This window comes from Euprymna scolopes, chromosome 14 (genome assembly GCF_053919585.1).
Source record: "Euprymna scolopes isolate OS-2025 chromosome 14, ASM5391958v1, whole genome shotgun sequence".
Lineage (NCBI taxonomy): Eukaryota > Metazoa > Mollusca > Cephalopoda > Sepiida > Sepiolidae > Euprymna > Euprymna scolopes.
In genome coordinates, this window is record NC_136495.1 from 100,544,208 (window position 1) to 100,571,002 (window position 26,795).

At 35.6% G+C, this 26,795-nt stretch overlaps 1 protein-coding gene and 1 pseudogene across 10 annotated transcripts in view; both read right to left on the reverse strand.

Moving 5' to 3' along the window:
• The window catches only part of LOC145293203 (uncharacterized), an 897,849-nt gene that overhangs the window by 711,625 nt on the left and 159,429 nt on the right, over nucleotides 1-26,795 (reverse strand). The gene's annotated exons all lie outside the window — the stretch shown is intronic.
• LOC145293468 (U2 spliceosomal RNA) lies at nucleotides 8,256-8,359 on the reverse strand (annotated as a pseudogene).

Below are 26,795 nucleotides of genomic sequence, written 5' to 3' on the forward strand. Positions count from 1 at the left end.
ATCAGTTTTTATGAACACGTAATTAGTACTTCCTGTATATTTATCAGTTTTTATGAGCACGTGATTAGCACTTCCTGTATATTTATCAGTTTTTATGAACACGTAATTAATACTTACTGCATATTTATCAGTTTTTATGAACACGTAATTAGTACTTACTGCATATTTATCAATGTTTTTGAACACGTAATTAGTACTTATTGCATATTTATAACTTTTTTAACACGTAATTAGTATTTCCTGTATATTTATCAGTTTTTATGAACACGTAATTAATACTTACTGCATATTTATCAGTTTTTATGAACACGTAATTAGTATTTCCTGTATATTTATCAGTTTTTCTATGAACACGTAATTAGTACTTCCGGTATGTTTAATAAGTTTTTATGAACACATAATTAGTATTTTCTGTATAGTTATCAGTGTTTATGAAGACCTATCAGCTTTCTTGAACACATTATTAATATTTCCGGTATATTTAAGCAGTTTTTATGAACACATTATTAGTACTTGCGATATATTTTATCAGTTTTTATAACCACGTAATAAGTAATTACGGTATATTTGAAAAAATAAAGCAGAATATACACTGAACAATAAAACTTTTATCGAGTCAAATAAATGATTGTTCACGGCAAAAACCATATTCGAAAAAATCTTTTTCTAGAAGGAGAGAGTTTATTCTACGAGCTTGTATGCGGAAAACATTTGAAATTCAGTAAAAATATTTATTTTTCGAATTTAACAAGTAGTCTAATATATAAACGGCTATATGTTTGTCTAGATGTCTGTCTCCATACTTTCAAAGTCTGTCTCCTTTGGAACTAAAAGTCGCAGAGCGGCAATAGGATCTCAAATGATTGGATTTTTTTACAGCTGTTCTTTTATGGATCTTTAGCCGGTTAAAATTGTTTTTAAGAGGTCAAGAAACGCTCAAAATTTAAATAAAACGTCAAACATTTTGTGCATTCACCTTAGTTTTTTTATTTTTTTATTTTTGATCAGCGTGTCACGTTGGTAAAAGGGTAACGTCACCAGATTTTAATGCTACAGTTTCAATTCTAGCTGATGGCACCAATATGCTTTTATTTTACTTTTGAAATCACAAATTTATAATAATATACACGAAATCTGGACAAATTAAAATATTATATTTAAGTGTATTTTACGTCCGTTGACCCTCTCCCGCCAGTAGAATGATATAAAACCAACTTATTATAGAAACTTCCAGCTGCGAATTGTTAGAAAAATGTAGAATAAAATAGTTATGAGAATAATAAATTACAAGCTTGTAGTAACAAAAACAAAAAACAAAAAACAAAAAAAAACAAAAAAAACTCATTCTTTCTAGTAATAATATATAAAAAATGAAAGTTTGCCAACTCATAATTTTTGTCGTGAACAATCATTTAACTCTGATAAGTGTATATTCTGCTAAGGAAGAATAAATGCTTATTTAAAAAATATACAGGAAGTACTAATGTTGTATTCATATAAAACTGATTAACTGCTGTTTAACAAATACTTTTTTGAAAGCTTCAAAAACATTTTTCTGTGAATAAATAGTATAAGTAACATTAATTTTAAGAAAAAAAGCACTGCATAGAATAATGGATTTTTTAAAAATCCTCATTAAGTTATGGACAAATGTCATCAATAGGGTGTAAATTAGTGTACGTTATCTCCTGTTTTAGAAATATTTTTCTCCTCCTTTCTTAGCGTGTTCCTTCCTTAGTTTCTCCGTACTATATGCTCTACAAAAGGCCAAATACACTTTTTGATTGCCTTTAACAAAGATGAAATACGAGAAGTTTGACTTTTAAAAGACCAATTTGACAACCGTGGACAAGAATATGAAAGGCATTTTCCTCTCCGCTCTCGAATATCATTATAATAATATATAATCATTGTTGAAATGGTGAGAGAAAGGACCTCACAGTAATTTTGACATATAGCTGTTCTTCCTCAAAGAAAAAAAGTAAGCGAAACGTTACGTACAAATGGGAATATTCGTAAGAAACAGGTGAAAAAAAAGAACTTTAGGAGCTTCTACAAAATTGGAACGAGATTTTGTAGTCGATAAATGTAGATTTCAGATAAAAACAATGGTTTCAACTGATTTGTTTTTGTCAATTCTAATAAGTTACAATGGTAGCTTCCAACTTATGCAGTCGGAATTACCCGAATATTTTTGAATTATTTAACAAAACAACTTTAATCGTGTTAGCAGGTGAACACTTTCCGCCATATTGTTTTAAATAAAAACGGAAAATTATATCCCTTTTGAATTCTCCTGTGTTTTACGATCGTTTTCATAACATTCTTTTTTTATTTTCTTTAAGAAATAATTTTCTACCGCATGAATTTTAGTAATTTTTGCATATAACCATATTAAAAGTACGAGGAATATGTAGATACCATTGTTTTCATGTGAAATTCAGTATTACGATTTCCGAAATTGCATCCAATAGTGTAGAAGCGCCAAACTTTGTTTGTCCAGAAATGCTAGACTGAATGAGTAAAGTAAATATTGTCTCTGATAATATGATTTTATTATTTATATTGAATTATGTTGCACAATATCACGTTCTTAGTAATTGTTAGTACTTATTAATTTATCTCATTTGAGTCAGTTATGTATTTAAAATATTTGGTTGGTGCAAAAATAATGTAGTTTTTATCAGATCTATATACGTTAAAAAAAACAAAATTATTTTTGCACTAATTTAATACAATGGACACTATTTTCATAGAAATGTTAAAAAACTTATATGTATCATTGTTTCTTTTGTTCAAAATCTGATTTTTTTTTTGCGATATCCAGAAAAAATATCAGCTTTATCAAAACATTTGTAATATTTCGCATTAATAAATTTCGCATTTACACGGGTCCTACTAGTAAAAATTATTCTGCTAGTTAATAAATAATAAATGAATAGTGTAAAGTTTAGAAAAACCCCAGTAACTTTAATAGCGTACTTTTCATCATTTTAAAAGTTCCTATTTACAATGCCTCCCCACGGGACAGAGTTAGACACCAGGGTCGTTTTTTGATGTGGAGAAAAGGAACAATAATAAAAAGTGTATCGGTCGTGAAGGATCTTTCCTCCACTGACAGAGAACAAGAAATTGAAGTGCAGCATCTGAAGAACTGATACTACACTTTGATGTATTTATTTGCTCCCCCACTGAGCAAATAAGGCACAAGACCGATTTTTAATGTGAAGAGTGAAGGGGAAATGGGGACCAACTCCCCGGGGAGTAGGGAAGCTGGATAGTGACAATTGCTATGAAGGGTTGCCCCTTCATTGACCAAGGTCTTATATGTGGGGTTGCCCCCACATATGGTCTTTGCTTGCAGTATGTATTTATTTGCTTCCCCACTGAGCAAATTAGGCACAAGGCTGTTTTTTAATGTGGAGAGAGAGGGAGGGGGGAGGGAAAAGGGGACCAGCTCCCGATGGGTGGGAAATGGGAGCTGGATAGTTACAATTGGTATGAAGGGTTTCCCCTACATTGACCAAGGTGGTATTTATTTGCTCCCCCACCGAGCAAATTAGGCACAAGGCCGATTTTTTAAAGTGAGGAGTGAAGGGGAAATGGGGACCAACTCCCCGGGGAGTAGGGGAGCTGGATAGTGACAATTGGTATGAAGGGTTGCCCCTACATTGACCAAGGTCTGATATGTGGAGTTACCCCCACATATGGTATTTGCTTGCAGTATCTGCCGGAAAAGATAGTACACTTTGATCATGACCCGAAGGCCAAGAATGAAAAGTTAGAGAAAGAACGATAGTGACATTAATGGCGTTCAGCTATACTACATATAAGAACATCATATGATAATGTATATGATAATATCGAGATCATCTTTTGTAAATATGATGGACGAGCTAGAGAAACATTTGCTAAATAACGTCATTTAATATAATTGCATGAGAAACTCGCCTTTATCTAACGATCTAAGTGCTTCATAAATACATGCTTCATATATCATTTACATAAATGAAAGCAAAGGGTATAGTATATACATTTATTTTAAGTGCTAAAAATGTAAAACTTCAAAACATGTTTTATTCAATTATTTTTAGCTATCAGGGAGACCCGAGATTTTCCTGGATTGAATAATGATCAACAGAAAGTTTCACCCACCCATATTTTTATTATAATCAAAGTCAGTAAAATCGATCATTTTTGCAATCAAATCGATGTATTGCCTGCTCTACTTAGGAACCCATAGCGAGAGAAAGATTCACATGCCTCCCCGCCGTTCACAAAATATTATAGTCTACATTGCACTGTAGACAACCTACTGTTGATTTTACAATTATTTTATTGATTGAATGAAAGTTTAAAATGAAAAATCAAGCTTCATGTGTGCTCTAAACGGAAACATTCATTTCGAACGTGGACCTGTCATATCAATATCATATTTTCCCAAATTGGATACCCGTTCTAACATTGCCTAAAGAGAATTTCCATTTTTTATGGAGATTGAACTGAGAGTCCTGATCTACTTTTAAATTTAGAAATAATTACATTTAAAAAATTGTACAAACATTTTAATGTTTTCCTTTTATGTATCGTATCCAAGCTTTTCATAAACTCGTAGCGAAATTTTTATCTATCAGTTGTAGCATAAGTTCCTCCGTTTCATTAAAAAAATGTTCTGAAACATGTTTTGATATTTGGTAAAGAGTTATATATCATTACAAAGCACGTATTCTGTTCTACAAGATAATCGTCATCGATTTTTGCGCATATTATTTTTTCTCGTTTTTCAGAACCGTCAAATGGATCGTCAAGTAGATAAAAAAAATCACATTTTTCGACACCTCTTCCTTTTCGCCTTTAATCAAGGTCAAAAAGCGAGTGAAGTGACCAAGAATATTGGTGCTGTCTATGGAGAAAACGCTGTAGCTGAGAGAACTGTTTGAGATTGGTTTACCAGATTCAAACACGGTAATTTTGAACTTAATGACGCTCCTCGTTCCAGAAGACTTATCAAGATAAAGGAAGACCAACTCAGGGTTCTTTTGAAGGAAGATGGTTTTCGGACATGTAGAGAATTGGATGAAAAGAAGGAGTTTGATTATGCGACTTTGCGACAATTTTGCGCCACCTTCAGTCGATGGGATTTACATAAATACTTGGGCTTGGCTCCCACACGAATTTACTTTTGCTGTTAAATTCTTTAATTAAAAACAAACGACAAAAACGGCGGGAACTTATGCAACAACTTATGCAACAACCTAATATATTTTTCACTTCAGAATCAAATTTAGCTAATCAAAAAATCGGACTATACTGGTCCATACGAATCTATTTTTCTGCAGATTGATCACATTGCTAGAATGTTCCATCCGTGTGTTTGTTTTACAAGTACTTTAACTGAACGTGATATAATGGACTCGATGCATTTCTACCTCATTAATGTAAATATCAGCAAAATCACGCCCCATCTAGGTGGAGGTCTTTACACAACGGAAATCTTTTTACTGGTTATGCCACAAAATATGGACTATTTTTGAATGCATACATAATCAAGGTAATAAGTGAATCCTTATAAAATGACCTTCAATCTGGTAGTAGACTTGGAGCAAAATGTTTTCAAAGTCGATGTTGATAATGCTAAAAAACAAAGTTCCTTTTTTCTTTAACGATTAAAAGAAATCTTACCGATCACAGATTGTCATGGTTGAAAGCGCTTTTACCGAGAGTACAACATTTATCCTCCTCAGCCTAAGTTCCACATGTAATATGCATTAGTGCACAGAAGATTCTGCCAAGTCTGCTGCAGAGAAGCTTGAATTTATCTATCGAGCTAGAAAACTTCTCACACTTGCCGGAAGGCTTTCTACTGGAATAGTTTCTTTCCTCGAGTCGTTTATCTTTGGAATTCCTTTCAGGCTCCCCATTTTCCTGACTGTACCAATATGCGGAGATTCGAAAAGTAATGTGAGTAAGAACCTCGCTGCTGAAACCCCACTAAGGATGTTCCTATAAATCTGACCACTAAATTCACTGTAGACCGTTACGTCTCAGTGGTAACGCGTTTTGTTTGTAATAACATAAAGTAGAAAAAACAATGAAGAAAAGAACCGTGGAATTTCCACAGGGCTTTACAAGACCATGATTTCTACACGCATTGTGGGCGTATCTTTTTTATTAGCAAATGAAGAAAAAAATGTCTACGCCTACGAAATTATCAAGAAATCACTCGTTAGGACTGTCCTCAGGGTTGTTACTTGGTGTCACGTCTCTGTACTTACCACATCTAATCCCAATAAGCGTGTGGTAGACGCGGTTGATACCGAGTAATTGGTTAATGATTGACTCTATTTACTTTTCTTGTATCTGTCACGGCGTTTTTGTCTGAATGCTCTTGGACGAGTCGCCATGTTTTTTGTTTGTTTGCCTGTTTTTTTTTTTTCTCAAGAAAAGACGCAGATTATGGCGGGCCATGCTATTAACCTCTGTGCAATCCTCACCACGAAAAACACATGCAGACGTCTTGCGGGTTACGGATCTAATGAACTCGTCGCCGACTCCGCTAATTAACGAGGAAATATGTATAATAAAATAATTCTTCAGCGAAGGAGAAAAAAGAGCAAGAACGAATAATCAGAAAAAAAGAGAAACTAAAAAACAAAACAAAAAATAAAAATAAAGAGAGAGAGAGAACGATAAAAATGTCATGTTAGAATTGAAAGATATATGATAATAAATGATTAAGAAATCCGATATTCTGAATCTCAAATGGAAAGGAAGCAAGAAAATACTCGACGATATGTCTGTTCAGTGAATTTTATTCAAACGACTGTTTTTAAATGTGATATATATTCTGAATACCCGACTTTAACTGGAAGCTACACTTCACATTTGTAAACAGTTGTTTGAATCAAACCCACTGAACAGACAAATCGTCGAGTATTTTGTTTATGTGTTTGCATTTTAAATTCATACACACACGCACGCACACACACACACGCACACACACACACACACACACACACACACACACACACACACACACACACACACATATATATATATAGTAATAAATGAATGTTTTTAAAGTCAGGATCTTTTTTACCTTTACATTTGAATAATGGCGTTTTCCCCCCTTTTTGACGAGAAGCATTTAACCTCGAAATGACCTGTTCTAAAAAATTCTCTTCTATTTCCTTTTCTGTAATCCTTATTTACTTGATAATGTAATAAAGTTAATCTGTAACTTTACTCTTTATCTCTCTTATATATATATATATATATATATATATATATATATATATATATAGAGAGAGAGAGAGAGAGAGAGAGCGAGAGAGAGAGAGAGAGAAAGAGAGAGAGTTAAAAGAGCAAAATAGTGACTATACAGATAAATAAATAAATAAATAGATACAGACAGAAAACGAGGAGAGTGTGTGAGAGAGACGGGTACAGATATAGAATAATAGAAAGAGGCAGAAACCAGAAGCGAACTGGGCATAAGCAAAAAGGAAGCGACAATGCAAATAGTTAAATATATACGGAGAGTGATAGGGAGAGAAACAGAACAAGAGATAGAGGGGGAGAGACAGGGAGAAGGAGTGAGAGACAGAAAGAAATAGTAAGAAGGCAAATATAAATCAATAAAAAGAGAAAATAAAGAGATAAATAGATATATAGAGAGATAGGTAGAGAGATAGAGCGATGCAAAAAGATAAAGTTGGAAAAAGAGAGAGACATTCAAGCGAGAAAAAACAAACGAAATGAAGAAAGAAAGGACAATATAGATAAATAGAACGATAGGATATGTTGAAAAAGGACAAAAACACTATTACCAGAAGTAAAGAGACAAGTATTGAGATTGCTAACGTCGTGAATGAATATATATGATGGCGATAATACATTACACAGGAGTATAATAAAGACAAAGGATAAAGTTTTATAGTTACATTTATAATCAAATTAGATTCATTTTTCTTCGTTTTTACTAAAAATAAAGAATTGGCTGTTTGCTATGTAGGAAAATGAGAAAGATGTAATTCCTACACATTCTGTAGTAATATTGTGGTTTGAGATGGTGGGTATATATGTGTTTTTTATCAAATATATGTATATAGATATTGGCATAGCTAGGTGCTATATATATATATATATATATATATATATATATATATATTTATATATATATATATATTTATACCTATTTACTATGCCTCCCCACGGGACAGAGTTAGACACCAGGGTCGTTTTTTAACGTGGAGAAAAGGTACAAAAATAAAAATTGTCTCAGTCGTGAAGGATTTATCCTCCACCGAAAGAGAACAGATACTACACTTTGATCTTGACCAAAAGGCCAAGAAGCGGCTATATATATATATATATATATATATATATATATATATATATATATATATATATATATATTTATACATATATACATACACACACATATATATTTATATATATATATATAGAGTGTGTGTGTGTGTGTGTGTGTGAGAGAGAGAAAGAAAGAGAGAGAGAGAGAGAGAGAGAGAGAGAGAGAGAGAGAGAGAGAGAGAGAGAGAGAGAAATTTACTACAGAGAGCAATGACTCAATAAATAGACACGGAAAATCATAAGCCGACATCGTTAGAAGAACGACCCTGACCGCGAAATACCAACGTTTTCTGATTGCAATCGCCCGCCCCTGTTACGATTAGATCCGGTGAAGGTGTAAGAGAAAGAGAGCGAGAGAAATCGTAAATATTTTATTAGGAAATCGAAACTGATTGACAGATACACGGAACGGAAAAATGGCAGTCGCGTAGAATAGACAGCCAGCTTGAAGGCGTAATTCTATTAGAATGTAATCGATCTATTCCATCGAAGCTGTTGCATTAAAGCTAATGCGATTTGTTTTAATTCCACCAAGGATAGACACGACGATTGGTACCAACGCCGGAATAAAATTAAAAACAAGGTCATACTTTGTAGTTTGCTGGCAACAGAGACTTATGTTTCCTGACCCTAACCTATTATTTGGGTGTTGTTAGCAAGAGATTTTGTTTTGTAAACAATCTAATGTGTTACATCATTTGGATTATTCGAATTACTATCATATATACATAGGAGTTGACGATGGTTAAGTGTTTAACTGCAAGGTCTGATCCCCTGGGTGTACCAAGTACGGATTCTCTGTGTTCAATAGCCCCACTTGCATTTAGGGATGTTGGCAATCTTCAAGTTGTGCTTCTCAACCAGACTGACTCATACAATATTATTCCTTAATCTATACATACGGCTAGGGACAGTATGTGAACTTGACATTCCCTAAAACCTTTTTCATTTCGGTGGAAATCAGAAGCCCACCCAGGGCAAATACCACAGCAGGTATAACCTAATGTAAGCAGCAGTTCTTTTCTTTGTTGGTGTTTTCACAACGTTTCCACTGATGTAATCTCCGACTTCTTAAGATGCACTTTTTTTCGAACTTGTGGAACTTTGAGTCTAACTCAGAAGCCTATACTGGATTCCGAACTGAACTCGTTATTTAAAACTCTAGAGTAGATTGTTCTTAGTTCATCAGTCATAACACCGTAAAAGTGATAATAAAATATTACGTCATTCTTAGTTATACTATCCTGTAGTAAGGATTGAACCTTCAACCCCAGAAAACTGTTATACAAAACTGATTGTTAACCATCACCTTTTACCGGTCTACACGGAGAATTCTAGTTTCAATTCTAGTTTGACTAGAAGTGACCCAAGTTCAAAAAGATGGATTTGAAATAAGGTTGGTGGTTACATCGACTGAAACGCTGTGGAAATCGTATCATTTTTATCATTAAAAAACATAAAAGGATAATGCAATTTTAATGACAGTATTTATTCAATCGATTCCGCGTGATATATTTATAATTGGAAGAACGAAAACAACAAGTTTATATTAAACTAGCAAGGAGACCCGACGTTGCCCGTGATTTAATGATAATCAACGAATGTTACACACTCATATTTTTATTGTCATCGAAATCGGTGAAATCGCTAATTTCTTAATCAAATCGATTGATTGCCTGCTTTAGTTGAGGACCCATCGCTGTGCACTGAGAGGAAGCTTTACATGCCTCCACGCAATGATCAAGTTCCAGGCTTCAATTGTGGTTTAAAGAGAAACATTCATTACTAACGCGACCTTGTTTTATATAAGAACGTACTGTTTTATATGCATGGCTTTATTGCGTGTGCGGTGATAATACCATGAATTTTAAATTTAAAAGGAAAAAAAAAATCAAGTATCATTATTCGGTTGTTTTTTTAAACAGAAACATTCATCACGAACGCGCCCCTGTCATATCAAATAACCTACTGTTGATTTTATTATATGTCGGGCCTTTCGGCTTGTGTGGTAATAAAACCTCTTAAATGCATTCGTGGGGTTAGGCCGTAGAAGGTATTAACTTTAGTTCGAATTGCCTGTTTCTTTCTTTCATCGGATCATTTAGATTATCGGTAATCGATACTTATCGAAACATTCCGATAGAAAACCTATCTAAGAACACTGCCAGATAAATAATATACATTCGTGGGAAATTCCATAAAAATCGGCGCAGCCGTTTTTGAATCCATAGGGAACGGTCTTACATACAGAAAGTTCCTTTTATATAATAGTAGAGATAGAGATTGCGTTTTGAACTAGTTCTTGTCACTGTACTTCCACACTACCAGCAGTATGGTTGATGATTGCTTAACCCTGGAGTAACCATAAACTTGTCCTCTTTCAAGTATATTTTATAAAGGTATGTTATTATTTACTAGTACGGCGCATGTCCCGACGTTTTCTGAGGAACTGGGGGAGGTAAGAATTGTGATGCTTTCGAGTAAATTGATCGGAAAATAGTGGAAAGAATCTTTTCATCCAAAACGCTAAGCCTCCATCCATAATCTAACAAGATTTATATAGAGAACGATATGTCTCAGTCACGTGAAAAGAACCATCGAAGCACCCATCCCTAAAAAACAAAACAAAAAAAGAAAAACAATGCAGACGAGGAGGCTCCTCAACCGGAAAAGAAACCAAGAATCGTAACTTTTCAGAAGTAAATTGGTTAATAAGGACAGAGGACACTTTTTTTTAAATTAAAAATTCTGTCGTTCCTATCCAAGATATAGATAATAAAATAAACTGCCTGTAAAAAAAAAAAAAAATTATATAACGGATAACAGATGTTTGAATAAAATAAAATACGCATCAAGTGCGCTTGAAAGCCAAATCACAACGTAATATTAAGAAAATAAACAAATATTTTACTTGTTTGAACATAAATATAGTTCGGAGCTAAACCCCATCCTCAGTATGTTGTTTTCTTTCTTTTTTTTATCGTATTTTATTTTATTCAAATTAAATCAACGTTTCTTTATGAAACTCATACACTTGACGTTATTCTCGCGTTGTTTACGCACAGTTCCAACATTTCAAATTACAACCGCTGAAATACAACGCGCGGCTTTTTATAAACAGATTTATCTTTTTCTTCGAAATAAACGTGCACACTAATTATTATTATTATTATTATTATTATTATTATTATTATTATTATTATTATTAACATTTTGTGTCTAACTGTTGGTATTGCCGATTTTATAATGATAGGCGGATCATAACAAATGAACATAGGCTATCAGCATCTTCTTTTCTCAGTCTTTTAGCAAGATTACGCAAGATTCTGGCGGTTCTCAACAAGGCAGTTTTTTGCAGTACTCCAACATTGCAATGGGACCCAATTTTCTCAATCCACTTGTCAAATCATTTTGTTATACTCCCCAGGACTCTCATCACATTAGGTACAACTTCTACCTTTTCAAATTCCACAATCTTTTTACCTCCATTTTTAAGTATTGGTACTTTTTTGGTCTCCTTTTTTTTCTACATTTACATCAGTTAGCACTACTATATCAATGAGTATTGCCTTGTGTTCCTTTTCTTCTTACAAGACTAAATTAGGTCTCCTTGCTTCAATCACATTATTATTATTATTATTATTATTATTATTATTATTATTATTATTATTATTATTATTAATGTTATTATTATTATTATTATTATTAATATTATTATTATTATTATTATTGGCTCACAAGAAGCTTTCACACAGATCATATAGGATTTCTCCTTGAAAACCATCTGTGGTGTTCCCTAGAAGCTGAGTGACAACAAGTTTCCCCAGATTTCCAGTACTTTCCACCTCTTTCGAAAACAGTTGCAGATGAACTTGCATTATCGTAACAGTCGTTTACCATTGATTTCTCGCTAGCAGCGGCCATTGATCTCCACTTGAGTTTGAGTAGCAATAAGCTTCCCCACGGTACCAGTTCTCTTGGCATTTGTCAAGCAGATGTCTGGTTAGCGCTCTCTCCTCAATCCTTCCATCCTCCTCGAGCCTTCTCGACTATTTTACATCATCATTTTTGGTGATTGGGCAATGGTAAACTTTTCAAATTAAAAAAAAAAATATTTTTGCTGGTAACCTCTAACTTGGAGTAAAAACAAGGATAGCTAGTAGGAAAATAAATTTTATTGATATCAGACGTAACAAGCATGCCTAATCGAGGTTTTGTTATATTATTTATGCTTGCATTCTAAATCGCCGGTTATGAGTCTATGCTGTCTCACAGCGTATTTGAAAACTAATTTGTTGCCTTTTAAAAATGTATTTGATTTGTTTATATTTACGATATTGATAACTTGAAAGGTTTCGATTTTTTCTGTTGAAGGATCTTACTTTCAACTAAAGTAAAAACCAGGATTTCATCGACAAGACGAAGCCACATCCACCTGCTCTTACTCTTCGCATTTTCCCCTGTTCTTTCTCCCTCTCCCTCGTTTTCGTTATCTCCTTGTCGATCTCTTTATCTATTCATCTATACGTATTGTCCTTTTATTTTCCCGGTTTTTTATTGCTCCCCCTCCTCCTCTCTTTTCCAACGCGTACTTGTGCATTTATAGCTGTCTTTTTATGTGAGGAATTAAGATAATCCATCTATTTTGAAGCCCCGTCACATCTGTGTATTATTTGATGCAGCAATTACATCTTACGTCTCTTTCTTTTAGAGCACGCGCGTTTACACACGCATACACGCACGCACGCACGCACATGCCTAGCCACACACTCAAACACGTACAGAGACACTCACACATTCATACACTACAATAATACCGAAAAAAAAATACACACTTAAAGAACAAACGAGCATACGCATGCACACACCCACATATGTACACACAAATCATACACAAAAACAAAAAAATAAAAAAAACGTGTTAATGTAGTCACCTATACAAACACACGCGCGTGCACACACACACACACACACACACATACACACACACACAGTTTGTAGGGATTGGTCGCTGTCCACCGACGCCTGGTATCACAGCCGTGGCGTGAGCATAGACATCTCCCAACCTCCAACAAGAATAATAAAATGAAGGGTGTCAGAAATCAAAAATATGAAGACCAGTTTCAACATTTAATATAGAAATTCATTAAAGAAAACATAACTTTTTTTTTAATGTGTGCATTTGTGCTCTGTCATCGCATAGAAAGAAAAAAAGATAAAGTTGGTTCCTGATTTTGGAATTAAATGAGAGAATTTTTCTGGACTTGAGGAAATCATATCCGTTAAAGAAATAGAAAATCTTCGTCATGTATACATCCGGCGAATATACCATGTGAACCTAGTGCAAGAAAATAAGAACAATTGCGTTCAAATCGTAGGTCAGAATCTTAAAGATGAATAGATTTCGTGGTTGAGTTAATTGAAATCGTGAATGATTGTCTGGCATCCGGTGGAATGCCACATCCCTAGCAATAAGAAAAAGAGAAGAAAATAAAGAGGCACACGCGTACACGTAGGCATAAATGTACGAAATTTATCATATCACACGCAACCCCTTCACGAAATTGCAATGAAACGTAATAAAGACTGAACAGAATGGGAAATAGAGAAAGAACAAAATGGAGAATGAAAGACGGGTTAGGCAGACACGGATGAATGAATTCAAGGAGAGATATAGTAAAACCACATACAGAGAGAGAGAGAGAGAGAGAGAGAGAGAGAGAGAGAGAGAGAGAGAGAGAATGATATAGGTAGGGGGAAGATAAAGAGTTATAGATATAAAGGGGGAAGAGATGAGAAACGGTGGTCTGTTTATATCTATCCACCCCTCACCATCTTCGTGCAGGTGCGACAAGGCCGACTTGTGTAGCGCGTTAGTTGAGTCGTAGCGATGGTTTTAGACAATGGTAACCATAGTAACACACGCTCTCTATCGTATTATGCTGAAGATTGCCTAGACTTTGGCACGTCCACAATCGCACGAAAATAGAGACGTGTATTATCTATCTATCTATCTATCTATCTATATATATATATATATATATATATATATATATATATATATATATGTATATATATATTCGTGTGTGTGTGTATATATATATATATACACACATTTCATATTACACAATGTTTACACGGAGAAACAATTTCGAATTCAGTTAACTCGCATCGTAGCAACAAAATTATGGTGTAAAGATTCTACGGTTTCTTCTAGTGACACTATCTCATGAAAGTGGAAGAAGAAAAATATATAAAATGGTATTATTCTTGAAGAAGACATTACACCGTCGAAAGCAAATTCATTTCAGATATGTAAATATTTAATTAAAATATATCTTTGTTGTTTTTTTGGTTTCTAAAACTTACGAAACGTTCAATTAATACAACGCTTTCATGGAGAAACACTTTCTAATATTTTTTTTTTTTTTTTTTTTTACACAGAGATCACCACTTATCAAGGCCCGGAAGCCACTCAGGGATAAGGGTTATTGCAAGTACATTACGTTAGTGAGGAGATTTGATGAAGTGTTTACTAAAGGGGGCGGTTCATTAGGAATTTGTTAACATTAGACTTGAAGACATCCAAGTTGTAGTCCGGAGGGAAGCAGGCAGACGGAACAGAGTTCCACAGGCGTGCAGTTCTAAGAAAGAAGCTTTGTTCATGAAATCCGCGTTTTGATTTAGGCACAGATATAGAGTGGGGGAAATTTTTCACAGTGGGTTCAGCTAGACGGGTGTTTTTCGTGAAAGATTGGCGAGGGGGGACCAGGGATTGGAGTTCAGACGAGCACCTGCCATGAAAATAACGATAAAACAAGGATAGGCTTGCAACGTCTCTTCTGTGGGAGAGGGGTTGCAGGGTAGAGAAAAGGGCATCCCCCGCTAAACCACGAAGTCTTTTTTGTACTCTGTCAAGGCATGATAGGCTGTTTTTGGCAGCTCCTGCCCAGATATGGCAGCAGTATTCCATCCTTGGCCGTACTTGGCTTTTATATAGATAGAGAATTGCATCAGTAGTGAGATATCTTCTGGAGCGGTAGAAGGATCCCACCATCTTTCCAGCGACCTTGGCAACAGACTTGATGTACGTGTTCCATTTCAGATCAGGAGTAAAGGTCAAACCCAGAAGCTTGTCAAAACACGGAGCCTCACCCAGACGAGAGCCATCCATCACAATTGATGCCAGCTGGGGATCAGAGCGTTGATGATGTAAGGATAGGAGTTTGGTTTTGGATGCATTAAAGGTAACTAGCCACATCTTCCCCCACTGAACCACGCGCTCGAGATCAGAGGAGAGAGAATCAGATAGAACTTCGTCATTTACAGCCTTTGATGTGTTGCCATAGATGGTCGTGTCATCAGCATAGATGTCAACGAATGATTTAAGTATGTGTTTAGGGAGGTCATTGATGTAGATCAGGAAGAGAGTTGGGCCCAGGATTGACCCCTGAGGGACTCCAGCATTTATATTGCAGGCCTCCGATTTTTGACCATCTACCACTACTCTTATGAGCCTATCGGAGAGAAATGATTTAATGATTGAGAAAACATTTCTAGTTATACCGTAGCTGGAAATCTTGTGAAGTAGACCCTTATGCCATACTTTGTCGAAGGCCTTTGATATGTCAAGAGCAATTGCCCTAGAAAGGAAGCCTTTGTCAAGAGATTCACTAATCCTGTGGGATATAACCGTCAGCACATCTGCGGTAGATCTTGCAGAGCGGAAACCATATTGTGTGTCACTAAGAAGGTTATTCCTGCTGAGGTGGTTGACTATTTCTCTATTTAATATGGATTCCAGCAACTTACTCATAACACAGAGAAGACTTATTGGTCTGTACTGAGAGGGAGATTACTTATCACCTGAATTCTTAAATACAGGGCAAACTGATGAGGTCTTCCAGGGGGTCGGAAAGCACTTCTCCTTAAGGCAGCGCTTAAATAGTTTCGTAAGTATGGGAGCAAGTTCTGGTTGAAGCTTTTTTAACACTATAATTGGGATGCCATCAGGGCCAGTTGCTTTACTGGAATCTAGGTTTTTTATTAGCTTGGCGACCTCATGCACGGATATTTGTATGTTACCTAGCTTGTTCTGTGTTATAGGAGGAAATATGGGGAGTTGATGGCCTTCGTCGCATAGGGTAGAATTAGCTGCAAAGTTCTTTGCAAATAGTTTGGCCTTGTCTGACGCTGACGAGATGACCTCTGGTCCATTGATATTGGTTGGGATAGAACGCACACTTCTGTTCAGGATCCTATTTATATATATGTGTATATACTTCTGTTCAGGATCTTATATATATATATATGTGTATATATATATATATATATATATATATATATATATATATATATATATATATATATATATATATATATATGATTAGTTTTTTTTGGAAAAAGAAACCCAGCAGAGTGCTCAATTAAAAGGAAAATCCGAAATGTAAGAACGTATTTATATTTTGTGTACAGGAAGTTGTTAGATGAGACAAATCATTGGTACCGTCGGTTTCAAGCCCGATAATAAGACCGTTTAAGGTATCCTTATCAAGCTCTCTTCAGCCAACATTCGCCACTATATATATTCGTCACTATATATATATATATATATATATATATATATATATATATATATGTATATATTAGTGTTGGGACGATTAATCGGAATCGGAATCGGGAATCAGAAAAAAAACGGAACTTTTGGCGGTATCAGAATTGGTATCGGAAAAAGTTGTGTCTATTTTCCTCCTCCATAAATGTATTTTTACGTTTGAGAAACTATCTGCACATTTAGCATGTGTGTTTACGACAATCGAGGAAATATAACAACTCCATAGTTAAATATTTAAAGATTTACAACGAATCAGAATCGGTAATTATATCGGAATCGGGAATTTAATACTAAATCGGTAATTTTGTCGGAATCGGGAAAATATTGGAACCGTCCCATTAGTATAATATATATATATATATATATATATATATATATATATATATATATATATGTATATATATATATATACATATATATATATATATTGTAGCATATTAAGAATATTCAAAGATAAAAAAAATAATTCTAACGAGGTTTACATAATAATGCTCAATACATGACAGAAACACTTTTATGATTGTGTAGCAATATTATAAAACGTTTAGTTGAATATAAATGAAAAGTATATACATATGTATATACTAGCAGGGGGATGTGACATTGTACGGGATTGAATGAGGATTAAAAAATGTTCGACCCTCCCATACTTTTATTTTCATAGAAATTGGTGAAATCGACCATTTCTTTAATCAAATTGATTTACTGCCTGCTCTAGTGATGGACCCCTCCTCTCGAAATGTATCGGGATGCCTCTTCACATGCCTCTTCGCAATGACTTAGTTTGCACTGTAGAGAATCTACTGTTGATTTTATAAAAAAATATCTGTGAATAATGGCTTCACTTCAACGTCAAGTATCATGGTTAAATTGTGCTCTAAACAGAAACATCTATTTCGAACGACCCTTGTCTTATAAAAGAAGCTATTTTTAGTTTTGTTGTAGTTAGTGTCTTTATAGGCTAGCGCTTTCTGCTTATGCAATGATTAAACTTCTCAAATGCATCTATGATATTAATTTGTATAAAAGTGTTACTTTGATCAAAATCGAACTTTCTTTCTTTAATCGGATTTTTTTTTATCAGCGATTTCCGATACTTATCGGATACATTCCGATACGAAACATACGAAAGAACACATCCAAACACATTAAGTACCTTCGTTTTAAATGAAAAAAAAAAAAAAAAAAAAAAAAAATCGGCCCAGCCGATTGATCGTGGGAAATAATCTAGTTAATTCCCATATCTACTTTGAAACGTAACGCCCGAACTGTAGCTGGCAGAGACGGTGTACCACTAACACCAGAGCACCTACGAGAGAAACTCACCTCGCTGACTAACAACAAACGGTTAGAATATTAAAGGTATTTGTGCGCTCTGCGTATAAAAGCGTGGATTACCAATGGCCAATTAGTGTCTAGTTATATTTTGAAGGGTTCATCACTAGACGAAGATAAGCCCCTGCTGAGTTATTTTGAGGGGAAAATAAATGAACACTCTTATATAAGATGCACACAGACTACTTTTAATTAGGTTAGAGTGTCATTTTGTCTGTATTGTCCCATGAAGATATATACTTGTGGACTCACTTTTGTGATTCACTACACAGGGTGACCCCCCCCCCCAAAAAAAAACGGGCCTCGCGTCCACTTTATGTGATATCTCCAGTATTCATTCACGGATTTCCCTTATTTTACAGGACATGGCAGAATCAAAGACCGTGAGTACACCAAGACCCCAAATGGGAGCTGGGACAAAGAATACACTATGTTAAATTTTATTACAAGACAGGCTCGTTTAAGAAAATCCAGGACAGTTTCATGCGTCAGTTCGAATGTGAAAAGGCTCCATCCAAAAGCAGAATTCAGAACTGGGTGGACCACGTTGAGAACCTCAACGCTGCCAAAGAGAACTGTGCAAGCCACTCGCGACGTCCCAAGAAGCGAACAGCCGAGCTGGTCGAAAGAGTGGGTGAGTCTCTCCAGCAGAGTCCGAAACGCTCTGTGCGTAAGCGAAGTCAGTCCCTCGGTATGTCCCGTGAGACTTGCAGGAGAGTGCTGGTGAACGATATCACGGCGTACCCATACAGAATACAGACGCTGCAAACCCTTACAGCCCCAGACAAGAAGCAGAGGAGGGCTATGGCAGTCAAGATGCCCGAGAAGATCGAGGAGACACCAAGTTTCCTTAACCTTCTTTGGACCTCAGATGAAGCCCACTTCCATCTTGATGGAAAGACGAACTCCAAGACAAATGTCTTCTGGGGGTCCTCCAGACCCAAGGAAGTAGCCACCAAACCCATGCACTCTCCTAAATGCACGGTGTGGGCTGAAATCTCGGCCAGAGGCATCATCGGACCAATCTTCATCGAAGAATCTTGTGCAGCAGTGACAGTTACCAATGAGCGGTATGTGGAGGTCCTCAAAATCTTCAAGATTGAGTTCCAGACCATCTTACCGTTGCTCATGAGCAAGTACTGGTTCCAGCATGACGGAGCAAGTTCTCACACCTCAAACTTGTCCCGAGATTGGCTGAAAGAGAACTTCGGAGGCCGAGTGATAAGTCTCAAGACTGATTTTGAGTGGGCACCCCATAGCCCGGACCTAAGCCCGCCAGATTTTTTTTCTTTAGGTCTATCTTAAGGACAGAGTCTACGCAGGTAAACCCAGAACCATCACGGAACACAAGGAAGCCATCAGGGGGAGATGAGAGGCATCACCAATTCGGTCTGTAAGAACGTCATGGACAACTTCGTGCTGCACCTCAAGAAATGCACGGAGCTAAATGGAGGCCATCTAGAACATATGCTGTAGAACGGAGAAAAAAAGCCCAAAGACCCTAGTGTTTTGATGTGATGTTTTAAATATAATAAACTAGTTATAACCAAAGTTTCATTTCATTCGGACAAAGCACTAAGAAACGGGGCCTAATTAGAGTTGGGGCGCGTTTTTTTTTGGTCACCCTGTATATGTATACTAGCAAAGATAGCCGCGCCTCAGGTGGGACCTTGCTGTACGCTCGAATACCTACTTTGCGGGCACACTTGCAGTAAATGGATGTTGTAAGAGCAACTATTGCTTAAGATGTTTAAAGAATATTAAAAACCTGAGAATCATGATTGGGGATCCGATTTTGAGATTTAAATTTTGGCCTATGTTAGTGACCACTATCATGCCATATTTCATCAAGATTGGTTGAGGGGATGAGGGTGGAGGAGAATGATCTGATTAAAATTAACAAAGAAGTTGGCCGGCGCCATGGTAGCAACACCCGAGATGGTGGCGAACTCCAACTTGGTGTGCACCATCCCTAAATGGGGGAGTTTATGAAGAGCCGCACCAAATATGACCTTAACTTTGGATCTTGACGTTAAACAATGGTGTGCAACATCCCTAGATCGGAGACCATCATTATGTCAGGTTTGGCCATGATCGATACAGTGCTGTAGGCTATAGCCTTGACCTTTGACCATAACCTCGAAAAATGGTGTGCACCATCACAAGATGAGGAGAGCATCGTTATGCCTGATTTGGTACTGATCGGTCCAGTGGTATCGGCTGTTGGAGAGTTATACACACACATACGCACAGACGAACGTTACTACTTTATATATATAATGTGTGTGTACATATATATATATATTTATTTATGTATATATATCCGTGTGTGTATGTATATATACTTATATGTATATTTATGTATATATGTTTTTATATGCATATATATGAGTGTGTGTATGTATATGCATATACATGAGTGTGTGTATGCATATATATATGTATATGTATATGTATATATACGTGTGTATATGTATATATATGTATGTACATATGTGTGCATGTATGTATGTATGTCGGTCTGTCTATATATGCATATATATCTGTGTATATGTATATATGTATTTATTATGTATATGTATATGTATTTGTATGCATATGTATATATGTGTATGTTTATGATGTATATATATATGTATATGTATGTGTATGTATTTGTATGTACATGTTTGTATGTATATGTATATATATATATATATATATATATGTAAAAATTTATTCAATTAAGATAAACAAAAAAACAAATCTAATGTTCCAAGCTAAAAAGATTTCATCAGTAGATAGAAACAGCCTCTGTCCTTAGTCAAGGCATGATCTTTCCTTTAAACAATGTATATATATATATATATATGTGTGTGTGTATGTGTATGTGTGTGCGTATATATATATATATATATATATATATATATATATATATATATATATATATATATATATAGTATGGTAAAATGGAAACTGCCGTCCATAATTCTATGTGATACAAAAACATCTTGACTAGACAACAAAAAATGGAATAAATAACAGTTTCTATCACTATATGGACGACAAAACACAATCATCCTCCCAATGATGCAGACAGTAGGTGAATACATTGATCGATAGAATGGAACCCGAGGTAATGAAAAAGACCTAAGTGGTAGACAGACGACACCATCAGTCTAATAGTTCTTCTTTGACCATTTCTAGCCAGGGACCCCTAAAAGTGGAAGATAATCAGATAAGTGTTACTCCTCTAAGAGTGGTCTAAATACTAAATATGCATTATACATGTGATGTGATACGAGGGGCGTGCAATAAGTAATGCCCCTGACCCACTTCCAGTTGCCTGTACTAGCGGAAATTTTGCATGTGCAATGATTTATATCTCTCCAGGTAATGCTGTAATCAGCTCTGAACGAATTGTTGTTTCTGTTTTACAGGTGTTTGAACTGAGTCAGGTGTGAAATGGAGCCTGTTGAATCTTGAGCAGTGATCCGGTTTTTGTATTTGAAAGGACGCACACCACAGGAGACTTCTGATGAAATGAAAGAAACTTATGGTGATAATGCCCCATCATATGACCTTGTCACACGCTGGCATTGTGAATTCAAACATGGCCGAAAGTCTGTAGAAACAGCTCCCAGACCTGGTCGCCCCCTTTTGCCATTGATGAGGCATCTGTCCGTCAAGTTGAGGCTGCGATTTTGGGAGATCGGCGCATTACTATTCGCCAAATAGCTCAAGAGGTCAATATTAATACAGGGTCTGTGGAAACTATCATTCATAACCATTTGCATATGCATAAGGTGTCTGCCGGATGGATTCTCAGGTTGCTCACACCATTCCATAAGCAAGAACACATCGAGTGCTTGAGGATGAATTTGGAGATGTGCCAAGAAGATGAGTCAAAGTTTTTCAAAAGACTGATTACACAGGATACAACCTGGGTCCATCACTATGATCCAGAGACCAAAACCCAGTTAATGCAGTGGAAGCACTTGGACTCATCACCTCAAAAGAAGGCAAGGGTGCAGCCCTCCGCTGGCAAGGTCATGTTCACAGTCTTCTGGGACCAGGACGGAGTAGTGCTGACATATTTCCTGGCAAAGGGTACCACAATTATCGGAGACTATTATGCTTCACTTTTGAGGAAATTAAGGGAAGCTATCAAAATCAAGAGGCGGGGCAAGATCAGCAAAGGTTTTCCCCTCCTGCAGGACAAAGCTCCGGTCCACAACCCGCATGTCGCTAGATCAGAAGCACGTGCGTGTGGTTATGAAATCCTCCCCATCCTACCTACTCTCCTGACGTTGCACCCTCTGACTTTCACCTCTTTCCAGCCATGAAGTTGTTTTTGAAAGAAAAGCGTTTCCCAGATGATGCGGCCTTGATTTCTGAAGTCACGTCGTGGTTGGAGGACCAACCTGGAGTGTTCTACAAAAACGGTCTCCAGATCTGCATCAAACGATGGGAAAAATGCATAACTCTGAGTGCTTCCTATGTAGAGAAAGACTAATAACTGTGCCAAGTTTCGTTGCTCTACTGCTATAGGAATTGGGTCAGGGGCATTACTTATTGCACGCCCCTCGTACGTATATATATATATATATATATATATATATATATATATATATACTCGGTCTGTGTATGGTTTATATACGTGATGCATGTCTTATTACAATAAAATATTTACAACCCAAATACAAAGATGGACGCTAATACTTTTGACTGTATTGTACGTTGACTATAATTCGATACTGTTGTTAACTATTGTGACTAGAATAGTTTATTTAAATATATAACAATGAAACTTGCTTTGTTCGGCTTAAATAAACTAGAAATCTACGGGCCCGTGTTTCGTCATCTTTTGCCAAAGTTTTTATTCTAATCCCAGCGGGGTTTTATATATTTAAAGCAAAAAAAAAAAAAAAATTATAATTTTCAAAAACCTTTTTTTTCTTGACAGCGTTTCCTTTCGCCAACTAATCTAAAATGACGAAAAATAAGGATTTTGACTACACGTGCGTATAAAACAAATAGAAATTGTAAAATTCAAGAAATAAAGCATAACTGAAAATAAAATTATTTGGTACTCATGCATTTAATGAACCAGACGTAACTCAGCGTTCGACTCGGATTTCTCCGAAACACGACGTCAACAGCTCGAATTTAGCTGTAGCTTGACGTTACATAGTGATCAACCAATCAAAACACAGCGTGCTGAGTTTCAACTCGACGCGCGTGCGCGCGCCGAATATCAGACGAGAATTCCGATAGCAATTGGAAGAGAGAAAAAAGAAAAAACAAACAAACAATTCGATCGGTCGATACGACCACGACTATCGTTATCCGATGGCCGTGATACAACCCCACTGATAAGGAGGGTTTCTTGGTGAGCGTATCCGGCTGTTGACGTCATGCGCCGGGGAAAGCCGAGCCGAACGCTGAGTTACGTCTGGTTTATTAAATACATAAGTACCAAGTATTTTTTAAAAAATAATTACGCAACACTTTAAATTAATATCGTTGTGAATTTATTCGAACATTCCTTTGGAAAAAATATTTCAAATAAAGTGGCGCTCATGCACTTATGATACCGTGCTATATTTTAAAATTATATTTTCACGTCAAATTCAGTTTTACAATATCTGTTTGTTTATTAATTTGTTAGATTAAAATACAGAAAACTCGGTCGGTTTCTAATGTGTGGAAAATCTAGCTCACGAATAAAAAAAAAGGTACTCTGGATAGTAAAAAAAATAAAAATTGCCCCAGTTTCGAAGAATTTCTTCTCTACTGAGCGACGGAAAACGATGAAATGTAGTTCATCCTCTGCCCCCCCCCCCCGCTGTCACTTTCTCTCTTAATATCTCTCTCAATCCATCTCTCCCCCCTCTCTCAATCTATCTTTCTCTCTATATCACCATCTCCATCTCTATTTGAGCTCTTTTATCTCTCTAACTCCCTCAATCTCTTTTCACTTCTCTCTTTTCCTGTGTCTATCTTTCTGTTTCTAACTCTCCCCTCTCTCTGTCTCTATCTCTCAGTCCTTCTCTCTCTATCTATCTCCATTTCTTTCGCTATTTCCCTCTCAATTTCTCTTTTCTATCTCTATCTCTCCTCTCGATCTATCCATCTCTATTCCCCCTTCCATTATAGTCTCCTAAATGAATTACAGTGGATTAAGGCATTGTTAAAACATGGATTAATCCTACTTTAGTCACCTAATTAAGTTACTGTGAGAACAGAAGTTATTTGGGAATTACCGCTTCCTTGAACAGCACCAGGAGTAACTGGTAAAACCTTTCTGATTAAATTTTGGCAGCCATTCGGTGACAAAATGACACAGACTTAGCCCTTGCTGCATGTGGAATACCTGCGATCTTGCTACCAAGTAGAAAGACTACTTCGAAACTACTATTAAACATACAATTTTTCAAAAATCCTATGTTCAGCATCAACAAAACATCCAGAATGGGAAAAAATGTTGCAGAAATACAAACTATTGTTTGGAATGAATGCACAATGGCACGCAAAAAAAAAAAAAAATCAATTGAGGCTCTTAGTGGATCCTTGCAAGATTTGCGTGGCAATATCAGGCCATTAGGGAATGCAGTAATATTGCATGTAGAAGATTTCAGACAAATGTTACCTGTAATTTCTTAATCAACAGATGAAATAAATGCTTGCCTCAAATACTCTAGTTTTTGGCGCCATGTGAAGACATTAAACTTAACTCAAAATATGCGTGTCCAGTTTTAGAACGCAGACAAATTTTTGCATCACTTGTAGGAAATTGGGTAAGGAAAAGTGCCGGCTGATCCGAGTTAAGGGCGAAATTCTTTGACTCTTGACTTCTGTAATCTTATTGCATCAAAAGAAGAGTTGGTAAAAATTAATTATACGAATTCCAGTTGACTCAGTGAACGAGCTATTCTTGCAGATCAATACAAAGACGTCCATGAACTTAACGCTATTATTTAACGTAAAATTCCAAGTAAGGTAGTCACATGCAAATCCATCGACACTGCTAGATTTGCCAGAGATGCCACCGCATGTACTGCAACTGAAAATTGACGTATTAATTAACATGTTTGAAATATAAACAAATCCAAGCTTTGCAATGGCACATGGCTTGCAGTAAAAAACAATAATAAACAACAATATCATAGAAACAACAATCTTAACAAAACCTTTGACATGTGAATGTATCTTCATTCCACGCATTCCTATGATTCAACCGCATACACCATTTCACTTTAGGAAATTGTACTTTCCAATTTCATTGTCGTTTGCAATCACCATCAACAAAGCTCAGGGAACAATCTTTTCAATTATGTGGTTTATAGCAACACACTGACTGTTTTTTTTCACCTGGACAGGTTATGTTGCGTGTTCAAGAGTCAACAAACTTGAAAATCTTTATATCAACTTAGAAAATGGAACAAAAAAAATTATGTACCCATACGTAATGAGAAATTATACTTATAAGACTCATGCAGTTTCTCATTTTTAATTTGTTTTCCATTGCGCCAATTTGAGCTACAGCAACGCGTGGCTGGGTACAGTTATATATATATATATATATTATATATATAAATATATATATATATATATATATGTGTGTGTGTGTGTGTATGCATATATATAAATATATATATATGTGCATACACGCGCATATATATTTGTATATGAAGTAACATATATTGCAATTACACGCATACATATATAAAGGGGATATTTTTTTAGACTCAAGAATCCTTATTCTGATTTTTAAATATGTATTTAAAAAAGACGGTAACATTGGCACATGATTCTTCTACTTCTCCTTCTTCTTCTTCTTCTTCTTCTTCTTCTTCTTCTTATTATTATTATTATTAATATTTTGAAAATCTTTAGGAGGGTTTATATATTATGCTATTATTATTATTTTTTATGTCTAATTATTATGAATTTTAAAATAAATATTCTCTGCAAGCCAATGGGCAACATATGTTCAGATAAACATTCCCATCTCAGAAGTTACCGACAAAAATGATAGAAAAAAATTGGAGTTATATTATGTGATACATAATACGATCAGTGCGCGCAAGTGATCATCAATAAAATATATGTTCTTGGTGACATTATTAAAATTATTGAAATTATCCTTATTACTACGGCTATGAGAGCAGCATATTTTTTCTGTTGATTCTAAGGTATATATCCATTGATATCTTATATGTTTTTATGTAGAGTGATGTGATCCTCGGTTGATTAATTGTGTTTAACTGTGTCGGATATATACTCAAGAGTAAAAAGAATGAAAACAATAAGCTGTTGTCATAGCCCTAATTATAACTAATGAAATATTTATTATCGGTAACATGGTAAGTAACGTGGGTGGGTTATTATTTTTTCGTAAACTTTACCAATTGGAATATTAGTCTGTTTCTCAGGCTTCCGCTCATAGCTTTTCTTTTTTCTTAAAAAGTAAAGCGCTGTCTTTACTATT